We start from the raw sequence: 11,053 nt of genomic DNA on the forward strand, positions 1-11,053 counted from the left end.
GCGGGGGAGGGGCAGAGAGAAAGGGAGAGAATTCCAAACGGGTTCTGCACTGCCATGTGGGGCCCGAACCCACCAACCTTGAGATCAAGGCCCTAGCTGAAGTCAAGAGCCGTTGCTTAAGTGACTGAGCCACCCAGGCGCCCCTCCCTCTTCTTTATTTAAGGCTTCTGGAGTCCTGGCTCTTTAAAAAGTATTACAATTCAAACATTTAGAAAGTTGTAAAGAATAACCTTTACCTTTTGCTGGCCACCCCAGTTAAAAAAAAATAACCAAACTATTGTAAATATAATCGAAATGCCCCTTGCACCACTCCTTCTCCCCAGATAACATCCTTTTCTCAATTTGGCATTTTAGCATTCCCACATTTGTTCACTCTTTATGCATGTACGTATATGTGTATCCGAAGCAACATATCATTTAGTTTTGCCTGACACATTATATATGACCTTCTGCAGCTTGTTCTTTTTTGCTCAATACTTTATTCGTGAGATTCATCCCTGAGCTATGCATTCTCTTTAACAGCTGTATGTTTTTCCTTTATATGAATACATCACACTTAGGAAATTTAGATTATTTTTCTACAAACAATGGTGTTTTGAACATTTTTACACTTGTGTCCCGGGCACACATATGAACATTTCTCTAGAGGGCATACCTAGGTGTGGAATGGCCAGGACATCAGCTCACAGCTTTCCCCCTTTGGCATAATGCCACCTTGCCCTCCAGAGGATTTATACCAGGGTGTGCCCCAGGCAGCAGTGTCCAGGGGTTCCACGCCCTCCCCTTCCTCACCAGCACTTGGAATCAAACTTTTTTATAGCCCGGGCTCACCTGTCGTCAGATATTTCTCTCCAGCCTTTTATCTTCACCATCATCAAAAGGCATTGGTCAAGCACCTGTTTACTTGTGTTGGACACTTACAGGCTGGGAGCCCCGACTGAGCCCTGCTCCTTAGAGGCATAGTCTGATCCAGACATCCACGAGGCACACACACGTTCAGACAGACAAGATGTCCTCTGGCCTCCTGCAGACCCAGCCTTTTTCAGGTATTTTCACAGCCATGACAATTATATGAGGAAGAATTGCGTTGTGATCCCTGTTTACAGATGGGAAAAGTAGTTAAGGTGTATAGGTTAAATTGTGTCCCCCATAAATCTGTACGTTAAAGTCCCAACTCCCAGCACCTCAGAATGTGACCTTATTTGGAGACAGGGTCTTTAAAGACATAATCAAGCTAAGATAAGGTCACTAGGGTGGACCCTAATCCAATATGACCGTATCCTTGCTAAAAGGGGAAATTTGGACACAGAGGTACACACAGGAAGAACGCCATGTAAATATGAAGGCCGAGTGGGAGTGATGCATATATAAGCTAAGGGACACCAAAGGTTGCCAGCACCACCAGAAGCTGGGAGAAGGGCCTAGGCCAAATTCTTCCTCAGCCCCCTCAGAAAGAACCAACCTTGCCAGCACCTTGATCTTGGACTTCTAGTCCCCAGAACTGTGAGACAATAATCTTCTATTGTTAAAGCCATCCAGTTTGTTATACTTTGTTATGGCACCCCTGGGAAGCTAATACTGAGACTTAGAAATCTCACCTAACATTCAGTTACTGTATGGCAGAGCCAGGAATAAGCCCCTTATGTTCTGTCTCCCAAGTCCTGCTCAGTGTCCACTATGCCGTAAAGAGAAGACTGACAGAGGTGAAAATCATGGAATGAAAACTAAGCTATAGTATGATTCCATTGATTGAGTTCTGGACCACCCACAACCTGGCTTCATTTAAACACAGTTTCAGTGGACTATTCCAGCCCCTTCCCATGCCTTGGCATCCTTTACCACCACACGTTTGCCTGGGATAGAGATCGAGGAGGGGCCACTGACATGTTGCACTGGTTCCTGTGATTGTTTCGATCAACTGTACGCATTGATAGATGAGTGAGTGGCCTACATACTATGATGCTGGGCAGGCCAACACTAAAAGGTATCTCCTTCAACTTTATTCTTGGCAATTCATTCTTTAGGTTTGAAAAATCCTTCAACATCTTCAAGAGTCCTTCATTAATCCATTTCTTGGAAAAGTAATGCTATCGATGAACAAGAATGAGAGATTCCAGAGCACTTAGCAAAGTTGCGTTGGGCCAGGCTGACGACATGGATGGGATGTCTCCAAACTCATCAGTGCACTTAGGTCTGCAGACAAAACCCGAGGGAGGAGTAAACATACCTGTGGTGTAGAATGGAGCCTTTGGAGTTTACAGTTTGGATGCAGTGACGTTGGGGATGGCATCACCTCTTTTCCAGTTCTGACAAGGCTTTTGTTGCCTGGCGCTCAGAACCACTAGTGCTCAGGAAATGCCATTCTTTGGAATATACTTGTGCAAAAAGAGTCAAATTGGTCCCTGTGTTCTGTGACCCAAACTAATACTGTCTCATTCATTATCTAGCACACCATCTTTGAGTGGGGCTAAGGGGTAAAAAAACTCTCTTTTGCCTTTTTTGTATTCTTTGTTTTCTTTCTTTGTAAATTTGCTTTTCCTCAAATTGTAGGGAGAATGAGAATGTTTTGGCAATGGAAAGCCGAGTTTTTTAAGGAGCTAAAAACTCCCTTTGGTAAGATGATGAACCCAATGCAATCCACAGATCCAGTGAAATTCGTATCAAAACACCAGTAGTATTTTTCACAGAACTAGAACAAGCAATCCTAAAATTTGTATGGAACCACAAAAGACACTGAATAGCCAAAGCAAGCTTGAAAAAGAAAACCAAAGCTGGAGGCATCACAATTCCAGATTTCAAGTTATACTGCAAAGCTGTAGTAAACAAAACAGTATGGTACTGGCACAAAAATAGACACATAGATAAATGGAACAGAATAGAGAGAGCCCAGAAATAAACCCATGGTCAGTGAATCTACAACAAAGGAAACAACACACAATGGGGAAAAGACAGTCTCTTCAACAAATGGTGCTAGGAAAACTGGACAGCCACACGCAAAACAATGAAACTGGACCACTTTTTCACACCATCCACAAAAATAAACTCAAAATGGATTAATGACATAAATGTAAGACTTGAAACCATTAAAATTTTAAAAGAAGACAAGGCAGTAGACTCATGGACATCAACCTTAACAACACTTTTATGGATCTGACTCCAAAGGTAATGGCAACAAAAGCAAAAATAAACAATTAGGAATACACCAAAATAAAAAGCTTCTGCATAGCAAAGGAAACCATCAATAAAACAAAAAGGCAACCTACTGAATAGACATTTTTCCAGAGACATACAGATGGCCAACAGACACATGAAAAGGTGCTTAACATCACTTATTATCAGGGAATGCAAATAAGAACTATAATGAGATATCACCTCACACCTGTCAGAATGGCTAAAATCGACAGTACAAGAACAACAGATGTTGTGAGGATGTGGAGAAAGGGGAACCCTCTTGCACTGTTTGTGGGAATGCAAACTGGTGCAGCCAGTCTGAAAACAGTATGGCATCTCCTCAAAAAACTAAAAATAGACCTATCATATGATCCAGTAATCCTACTTTTAGGTATTTACCCAAAGAAAATAAAAACACTAACTCAAGGGGCATCAGTTAAGCGTCTGACTCTTGATTTCAGCTCAGGTCATGATACCATTCATGAGTTTGAGTCCTGCATCGGGCTCTGTGCTGACAGTGTGGAGCCTACTTGGGATCTGTCTCTTCCTGTCTCTCTCTGCCTCTCCACCACTTGCATGTTCACTCTCTCCCTCTCTCTCAAAGTAAATAAATAAACTTAAAAAAAACACTAACTCAAAAAGATATATGCACTCTATGTTTATTGCAGTGTTATTTATAATAGCCAAAATATGGAAGCAACCTAAATGTCCATCAATAGATGTATGGATAAAGATGTGGTATAAAATCTCACTACTGGGTATTTATGCACAGAAAATGAAAACACTAATTTGAAAAGATATATATACCCTTATACATATTACAACACTAACTACAATAGCCAAGATATGGAAGCAATCCAAGTGTCTACCCATAGATGAATAAAGATGTAGTACACACACACACACACACACACACACACACACACACTGGAATACTACTCAGCCATAAAAAGGATGAGATCCTGCCATTTTCAGCCACATGGATGGACCAAGAGGGTAGTGTGCTAAATGAATTAAGTCAAAGGCAAATGTCACATGATTTCATCTGTATGTGGAATCTAAAAAACAAAACAAATGAATAAACAAAAAGCAGGAACAGACCCATAAATACAGAGAACAAACTGATGGTTGCCAGAGGGAAGGAATTAGGGGGATAGGCAAAACAGGTACTTGGGATTAAGAGGTGCAAACTTTTTTTAAATGTTTTATTTATTTTTTTGAGAGAGAGAGTACAAGGGGGAAGGGGCTGAAGGAGAGGGGGACAGAGGATCTGAAGTGGTCTCTGTGCTGACAGCAGCAAGCCCAATATGGGGCTTGAACTCACAAACCATGACAATGACCTGAGTTGAAGTCAGACACTCAGCAGACTGAGCCACCCAGTCACCCCAAGAGATACACTTCTAACTATAAAAAATAATTCATGAGGGTGAAAATTATCTCCTAGGGAATATAGTCCATAATATTTTAAGACTTTGTAGGGTGACTGATGGTAACCACACTCACAATAGCAAGCACTGCATAATGTATATAATTGTCAAATCACTATGTAGTACACCTGGAACTAGTAGTATATGTCAACTATACTTTGGCTTAAAAAAATCTAGCCTTGTCTAACTCTAAAAAAAAATGATGGTGGAGAGTGCCAGGGAATGTTCTGAGGTCACTTTGTATCCTTAGCTGGGTGTTCTGTGTCTTCGCCAATAACTTACCTCTGAAGGCAGTTTGTATCCTCAGCTGGGTGGTCTGTGTCTTTGCCAATAATTTACCTCACTCCCCTCCCCTGGTCATTTTTTTAGCTTATTTATTTTAAGTAATCTCTACATCCAACATGGGGCCTGAACCACAATCAAGAGTCACACACTCTTCCAATGAGCCAGCCAGTTGCTCATCCCCTGGTCATTTTTTTAACCTAAAGATTATAGACTTCAACAAACCAATTCATTAACAAGGGATAACTACATTGAGCTCTAATGATGAGACACAGGGGGAGAAAACTTCCAGGAGCACTATTCAGGAAGATTAAACCAGTCTTCTACAGTGAGGAACAGAGGAAGTGGAGATATTCCCTTCCAAGATACTTGGGAAACATCTGTAATTTCTCTCATTTATTTCGTCTTGTGGTTTACATAGATGTTGAAGTGAATGGATCCAGATTCAGAAATTTCATGAGGAGAAAAATGGAAGTGTGAGATTTGGCTCCCTCACTGCACTGGTTCTCCTCTGAATTATAGCAAGTTTTCCTTTCATTCAGTCAAAAAATATTTATTGAGCACCTACTATGTGTCAGACACCAAGGTAGGCTCTGGGCCTAGGATGGTGAACCAAATGAAGGCCCCACCCTCATGGGGTTCACATTGTAACGTGGAAGGCAGACAAGGAACAATGACATTTATAATGTCAGGTTGTGGTAAATGCTGAACAAAACTAGAGCAGGATGAGAGGAGAGAGAGTGATGGGGGTAGGGTGGTGGGTGGATGACACTGTGCCAAGATGAGAACAAGGTGAAGGCTGTGCACATACCTGGAGGAAGGGTGTCTCAGACAGAGAACTCAGAATATTGCAGGTAAGATAAGGTAGGCTGAGACAGTGCTTGTCCCCACACACACACCCCAGACAGGGTAGATTTACACCTGTCCATCCTTTCTGTCCAGCCTGGCTCCTCTGGTGACCAGTCACTTGCACCAGGAAGACTGACTGAGGTATGGAGCATTGTCTCCTGCCATGGAGAGAATAGAGCTACCTTGTCTACCCCAGGATGAACCCTTTTCCTTGCTCTGCTTGGCACAGTGCTCTTCCCATTTGGGTTGACTAGCCGCCAAACCCCAAGTCCAACAGACCTGAGGAAGTTGGGATTCCCTCTACTGAAAGAGAACCCAGAACACTGCTGTGTGGGTTCTAAGAACAGCCAGAGGGCGATGGGTCTTTGTATTTCTGGCAATGAGGAAGGCTGAGAGGGGCTCCTAAGTTAAGGCTTTCTTGACTTTTACCCTCAGAGGCTCTCAGGTCTCTAGAGAACTTTCTGCCTTCAGATAAAACCAGATCACACCTTATACTTGCCATTGGGTGTCAGACAACCCTTAGTAAGTCTAGATTTGTGCTGACCAATATAGCAGTCACCAGCTACATACAGTTATTGAGCACTTGAGGTGTGGTTAGGCTGAAGAGAGCTTTGCTGTAAGTGTAAAATATACACCAGATTTTGAAAACAATACAAGATAACAATGTGAAATATCTCAACTATTTTTACATGGATTACATTATTTTATATTCATAATATTTCAGATCTATTGTATAAAATAAAATATAGTACATTATAAAAATCAATTTCACTGGTTTATTTTTACTTTTTTTAATATGGCAACTAACAAATTTAAAGTTACATATACTGGTCTATTATATTTCTATTGGATGGCACTGGCCCAAATAGATTCACAGCTGGTCCCTTGAACCTGATCTAATCTATGCCAGCAACTCTCCACTGACTCAGGAAGTTCTTTATATCTAATCTAAATCCCTGTACCTATATTCAGAATCCCTGCCTTCCTGTCCAAGCCTTAGTAGAGATGGAAATGAACTGGTTCCCACCTTCCTTGTGATACACTTTCATGCCTCTGAATATCTTTATACCTCTTCTTGTAACCTTTTTTCTTCAAGGCTGACTAGTACCAATTCTTATCTCTGATGGTAGGGATGGGGAGGAGAGCTCATTTGGCACAGTGAAATCACCCAGACATTGCTCTGCCACATAAGGAAATTCCCAGAATATTCTTCATAGAATGGGTTATTCAGAGCTAGACAAACAGCTCCCTTGAGCCCGTGGAAGGTTAAAGGCAGCCAGTTCTATTTCAGTCTTTATCCTTTGGCCCTGTCAGATCTGCTGAGGACAGGAATGAAGCTGTTTTCCAGAATTCTCCTGTCCAGCAAAGGTCCCAGGAGGTCATACCAGTTTTGAAATGTATCACCCTACCTCCACCCCAAAAACTACCAGGCTAAGACATTAGTTGAATGCATTGGGCAGCAGGACTCCAGTGGACACAGGAGGAAACATGTTGTTATTACCCCATCTACACAGGTGATGAGACACCAGAACAGCCTGTCGAGTTCCCCACCTGAATTTTTCAGCTGCAGAATCCAACTAATGCCCTAGGGGATCATTCAAAACCCTATTCTACTCATCCCCTCTTTCCTTTGCACCCATAGGATTTATTTGCCAACTCTTCTCACCGCGGGGGTCTTTGCCAAAATCTGGATCCTGCAAATAACCTCAGAGAATCTGACCAAGCTGCCCAAAGCCACCAAATATTCTGGACCTCTGAGCTTCAGAGACTCCTGTTTTGCCTTTCCTCTGGCTTCAATATTTCTCTTCCTCCCTATTGTGTTTATCTGCTTCCTTTCTTGCTTCCATTTCCTTCCATTTCCCCCTTCCTCCTTGCTTAAGCTTTGGGCCTGCCCTTGGCACCCCTAGACATGACCTCCATTTCCTAGTGACATTCATGCTAACGAAGTCAGCGACTATTCTCTAAGAACCATATATGATACCTAGTGTCAGTGTTCAGTGGACATCCAGTGGGAGTGATGGGTGGGCCGAGGGGAGCCACCCGGCAAAACCTTTGCCTCTGAACAATGGCAAGATGCAATAGCATTAGCTTACAAGCATGGAGGCATTTGTGAGGTTCTGTCCTGGGACCTACAGAGTGTGTGTTGGCTTGAGACTACCATGAGATGGGGAACTGTATGAGTGGCCACAGAAAACCACTAAATATGATAAATAGGAAGAAGCAATTATTTACATTGTAAATAAATACATATATGTGGTTCAGCAGACAGTACAAATAGGAGAGGGCTTGGAGGTGGAAGAGAAGCAAGAAGACAAAGGGCTTGGAATAAGCAAGTCAGTGATGAGTAGAAATGACAGGGCAGAGGGCCCTGAGGAAGGTGGGAAGTGAATCTGGGGAAGCCTGGAGAGAGGATGTCTGATGTGTCACATTGGGGAGCAGCAATGGGGCTTTTTGAGGGATGGCAATTAGACAGGACAACACTGGCAGAGAGCCAGATGAAGAATGAAGACTGAAGACCATGGTTGGCAAAACCCCTGCATCTCCTTCAGGGGTTCCCAGCCCCACAGCCTCCAGCACTCACTGACCCCCAACCATCCCTCAGGCCCTGGTAACTCAGGGACCTGAACTGGCCTTGGCCATCCAGCTCATGAGACTATACCTGGCTTACGGATAGGGTGGTTGAGGAAGGGGAGGTGTTGACCCGGAAGTGGCTCTGAGGCTTCTGTGCTGGGTGAGATTAATCAGTTTCCATGAGGCTGGTGGCATTCAGCAGGTGTCCCATGGGGTTGGTGATATGTCGAGGGAGGGATGCTCACCCTGCTTCCCGTCAAAAGTTGTGGTAGGACAGTAGATCTCTAAGGCAGGTCTGGGTTACAGGAATCCCCCACTCCACCCCAACAGAGGCTTTCGAGGATGCCATATTTATTAGTAAATGTGGGGTTGGGGGATGAGGGATGTTCATGGTTGCCAGCAGGTTGAGCTGGGGCTTGCCTTGGAAGAGACCCCAGGACCAGGAGGGTGTATGGATGCTATCATTGTCCCTCAGATCTCCAGGGCCCACCGCATCAGGAATTTCCAGGGTGTTGCTTCTGCAGTTTAGGGTGGCCAGTGGACAAGAAGGCCTCTGATAATGCTGTGGTCTCCCTGCCAGCAGGAAAAAGACTGCTATCCAGAGAACAGAGCAAACAGCTGGTGGGAAGGGTGGAAGTCCTTCTGACATGAGGTTAGCAACCTCTTGAGTGGTCTTGGTCAGCCAAGGCAGGAGTCTGTGTAAGTGCACCTTACCATTCTGTTTTCCTGCACCTTCCAGGCCAGGGGGTAGGCAGCCTTCTCTGAAGAACGCCAATGGCCTACTTCCTCCCACCCCCCAAACCTTCATACCAACCTTCTAAGTTTCCCCAGGGCCTTTCATTGTGGAGGTGACAAAATCCATGCATCATGGGCAGAAGTAGAATAACGGAAGAGAGGCTGGATGAGAAAACAAGCCCCCGAGTCCTAGCAACCAGCCTCCTTTCTACTGCCAGGAGGGGCAGGGACTGCTTGGCTTTGTGGCCCCGAGCAAGTCACTTGCCCATGGGCCTCGGTTGGCCACCTAAACACTGAGGGGATTCGACTTGTGTCCTCATGGCCTGCCCAGCTCTGACATGTTAGGATCCTAGGTGAGGGGACCTCCTGCTTTCCACCATTATTCCTAACCCAGAGTGGGGAGAATGGGCACATTCCCAGAGCTCTGGCAAGCCCCTGGAGTACTGAGAGAATTCTCCTTCACCCTTTGGCTCTGGTCGCCCCCACCCATCCCCCATACATATCAGGGGGAGGAGAAGTGTTGAGGAGAAGAACTATTAATAGAACTTTAGATTTGGAACTAGAAGAAAATTTGGAAACTCACTATATCACACCCTATTTATTGTAATCATTTTAATTTTGTTTTTAATATTTATTTACTTTTGAGAGAGAGAGAGAGAGAGAGAGAGTACAAGTGGGGGAGGGGCAGAGATAGAGGGAGACACAGAATCAGAAGCAGGCTCCAGGCTCTGAGCTGTCAGCACAGAACCTGACACGGGGCTCGAACTCACAGAAGCTGTGAGATCATGACCTGAGCAGAAGTCGGACGCTTAACCGACTGAGCCACCCAGGCTCCCTAAGCAATTACCATTTTTAAAGTATACAATCCAGTGGCATTTTGTTCATTTGTAATGTTGCGCAACCACCACTTCTATTTAGTTCTGAAATATTTTCACCACCCTAAAAGAAAACCCTGTACCCACTGAGCAGTCAGTCCCCATTTCCCCCACCCCCAGCACTTGGCAATTTACCTTCTGTCTTTATGGATTTGCTGATTCTAGATATTTCATGTAAATAGAATCATACCATATACAGCCTTTTGTGTCTGGCTCCTTTCCCTCAGTGTGATATTGTCGAGGTTCATCTACACTGTAGCAGGTATCAGTACTTCATTCCTTTTTATGACTGAATAATAGCCCATCCATTGTTTTCATCCCATGAGTAATGATTAGTTGATAACTTCGTTTATGGAGGGCCTCCAATGTTCAGACACTTCGCGGGTGCTTCACTTATTTTATTTATTCCCCTTAGTTGTACCCTCGTGGCTCCCACTGTGCCATGGCTCCCACTGTGCCAAGGAAGAAACTGAAAGCCTGAGGTCATATAGCTGGTCAGTGGTTAAACCAGGGCGAGAACCCTGGTGGGGTTTTGATTCCCAGGTACCTAGGGGGCCCGAGAAAAGTGGGTAAGAGGGCAGTGGCCAGAAGGCCAGGAGAATCCCAGCCAAGGAAGACGACCAACTTGGGGTGTCACAGGGGCAAGAGGTGGTGAGGTAGGCCCCCACCATACAACTTCTCCCCTTCCAGCCACCTCCCTGCTGCCCCTTCTACTGGGTTTCCCATACCCAATCTCCACCCCAGCTGGGGTCAGCACATTTCTGACCAACACGATTTGCCTGTCTCTACTCTAGGCCTTTTGTCTCTGGCCCCCCATGACAAAAGCTGAGGCATTTGGGGTCAACCACAACATAGGCCCAAGGCCCTGACATTATGCTCTGGGGTGACTACTATTTTGCCTTGAATCTCCACTTTGTTGTACTCTTGTTCCTCCACAGAGACCTGGTCAGCCTTCCTCAGACCTGACTTTTCCATCTTCCAGCACCAGCCTTGGCCTGACCTCTGCTCCCCCAGACCCTGCATGGGAACTGCAACCCAGCAGAGTTGCTTCTGGTCTCTGTCCAACATTAAAATGGTCTAGGGAGGTGTGGAATTGAGGTTATTTTGTCTAAGAAGCTTCCTGTACCCTGACCAATCCCAGTT

The 11,053-nt window shown here is 44.7% G+C and overlaps 1 long non-coding RNA gene across 1 annotated transcript; it reads left to right on the top strand.

The window, feature by feature from the left end:
• Positions 1-8,575: 8,575 nt before the first annotated feature.
• On the top strand, positions 8,576-10,994 carry LOC122472449. The gene is made up of 3 exons (XR_006294438.1): positions 8,576-8,999; positions 10,326-10,404; positions 10,849-10,994. It is a non-coding gene; the product is annotated as an uncharacterized LOC122472449 (long non-coding RNA).
• Positions 10,995-11,053: the final 59 nt, after the last annotated feature.

The sequence above is a fragment of the Prionailurus bengalensis genome, chromosome B4, assembly GCF_016509475.1.
Source record: "Prionailurus bengalensis isolate Pbe53 chromosome B4, Fcat_Pben_1.1_paternal_pri, whole genome shotgun sequence".
Lineage (NCBI taxonomy): Eukaryota > Metazoa > Chordata > Mammalia > Carnivora > Felidae > Prionailurus > Prionailurus bengalensis.